A 2,644-nucleotide genomic window follows, 5' to 3' on the forward strand; every position below is an offset into this window, starting at 1 on the left:
TCTCTCTCTCTCTCTCTCTCTCTCTCTCTCTCTCTCTCTCTCTCTCTCTTTCTCTCTCTGTAGAGCAGGCTAGTCTCACACTCACTATGTAGCCCAGCGGGGCCCTGAACTTGCTGTTGCCCATCTGCCTCAGCCTTCTGACTTCCATTCCACCTGGCAAGACCTTGTCCTTATGGCAGGAGCACCATGATGGAGGGCTGCCTTAGATGGCTTTCTATTTCTGTGTTGAACACTACGACCAAAAGTAACTTGGGGAGATGTCTTAGTCAGGGTTTTCTATTCCTAAAGCATCATGACCAAGAAGGAAGTCAGGGAGGAAAGGGTTTATTCAGCTTACACTTTCACATTGCTGTTCATCACCAAAGGAAATCAGGACAGGAACTCATACAGGGCAGGAACTTGGAGGCAGGACCTGATGCAGAGGCCATGGAGGGGTGCTGCTTACTGGTTTGCTCAGCTTGCTTTCATACAGAACCCAGGACTACCAGCCCAGAGATGGCACCACCCATAAAGGGCACTTCCCCCGCCCCATCACTAATTGAGAAAATGCCTTACGCTGGGTATCATGGAGGCGTTTCCTCAGGGGAGTCTCCTTTCTCTGTGATAACTACAGCTTGTGTCAAGTTGACACAGGAAACGAGTCAGTACAGGAGGACAGGGTTTATTCATCTTACAGGTTACAGTTCATCATAACGGTAAGTCAGGGCAGAAATTCAAGGTGAGGACCCAGGGGCAGGAACTGAAGCAGAGGCCATGGTGGAACATTGCTTACTGGCCTGCTCTCTCACTCAGCTAATTTCTGATATATCCCACATCATGTGGCCTAGGATGGTGCTGTCCACAGAGAGCTGGGGGCTCCTACATCAATTATCAATAAAGAAAATGCCCACCTACCTGCCAGGCAGGCTAATCTGATAGAGGAAATTCCTCAGATGAGACTCTTCCAGATGAGTCTAGCTTGTCTCAAGTTGAGAAAACAAAATAAAACCCTGACCATACAAGAGCCTCCATCCTTACTCCCAGGAAGCAGAGGGAACCAGTTCTTAGAACTGCCCAAAGCTCATGGGCCTGGCTTGCACATTTGGTGATACAATTACAATCACTAAAGATGATGGCTTGAGCTCTGTTGGGACAACTAGGTGTCTATCTGGGGAGCTACAACATCTTTGGGGAAAATTACTCAATTTCTGGGAATTTCAATTTGGAAAATGTTGATAAGGAACTTTCCCTCACTGAGGTGTTAGATCGTCAATTATAAAGTAACATAAATACCTGCCTTTAAAAGGGGACACGAGGAATAACAGTTAGTGGGTTTGAATGCTTTGTTTACCAAGCTCTTGTTACCCAAGTTGTAAGAGGAAACTTTGAAGCAATTGGCTTGTTTTCATATTGTACAATATGTTGCCCAAATAGCAAGATTGCTCTTTAAAAAAAAAAAAAGGATTTATTCTTTATATATGTGAGTACTGTCACTGTTGCTGTCTTCAGACACACCAGAAGATAGCATCAATCCCATTACAGATCCCATATGGTTGCTGGGAATTGAACTCAGGACCTCTGGAAGAGCAGTCAATGCTCTTAACCGCTGAGCCATCCCTCTAGCCTGCAAGATTGCTCTTACATAGTGAAAATTTCACTAATTTCAAAATGGCAGATCTGGGGATGGTAAGATGGTTCAGTGGTTAAGAGCACTGGCTGCTCTTGCAGAAGACCTGGGTTTGGTTCCCAGCACCCGCACGATGCCTCACAACTGTCTGTATGTCCTCTACTGGCCTTTGTGGGCACCATATGCTTGTGGTGCACAGACATACCCTCAGGCACATGCACAGACACATACAATTCAATCTTTTAAAAATCTTGTCAGTAGAAATATCTTTGCAGATAATTACAAATATTTTTAGAATCTAAAATTTTCTTTCCCACAAGATTACTAGAACATTCTGCGTAAGTCAGGTCTTAACTGTGTAACCTGGAGAGGGTTAACTTTACTCTCTGCCTTTGTCTCAGGAGCATTACTCTTATGGCCCCATTTTGTTTCTTTCTTCCTCTGAAGATTTATTATGTATATGGTGTTCTGCCTGCATGTATGCCTGCAGACCAGAAGAGGGCATCAGATCCCATTACAGATGGTTGTGAGCCATCCTGTGGTTCCCGGGAATTGAACTCAGGACTTCTGGAAGAACAGTCAGTGCTGTCAACCTCTGAGCCATCTCTCTAGCCCTTATGGCCCCATTTTCAACATTGTCTTAAAGTGCATTATGTATGTGCACTCGTGGATGGATGAGCTACCCTAACATCATAAACTTTCCCAAAAGACTGTCATGGTATCATACATGAATGAGCCAGGCACCCATCTCTGACCACCCAGCTTATCCATTCATGCCTTCCCACAACAAATGCCCGTGGAATGCCTCCTGTGAACCCCCATTATGAAAAAGGGATGCAGTTGTTTCTGAGATAATAATCGTCAACAACAAAAATAGCAGGCCTGCTGAGGTGAGAAACAGAAAACTGTCACTGGGCCGTGGTGGCTCATGCCTTTAATTCCAGCACTTGGGAGGCAGAGGCAGGCGGATTTCTGAGTTCGAGGTCAGCCTGGTCTACAGAGTGAGCTCCAGGACAGCCAAGGCTCCACAGAGAAACC

This window comes from Grammomys surdaster, unplaced genomic scaffold (genome assembly GCF_004785775.1).
Source record: "Grammomys surdaster isolate TR1022 unplaced genomic scaffold, NIH_TR_1.0 362, whole genome shotgun sequence".
Lineage (NCBI taxonomy): Eukaryota > Metazoa > Chordata > Mammalia > Rodentia > Muridae > Grammomys > Grammomys surdaster.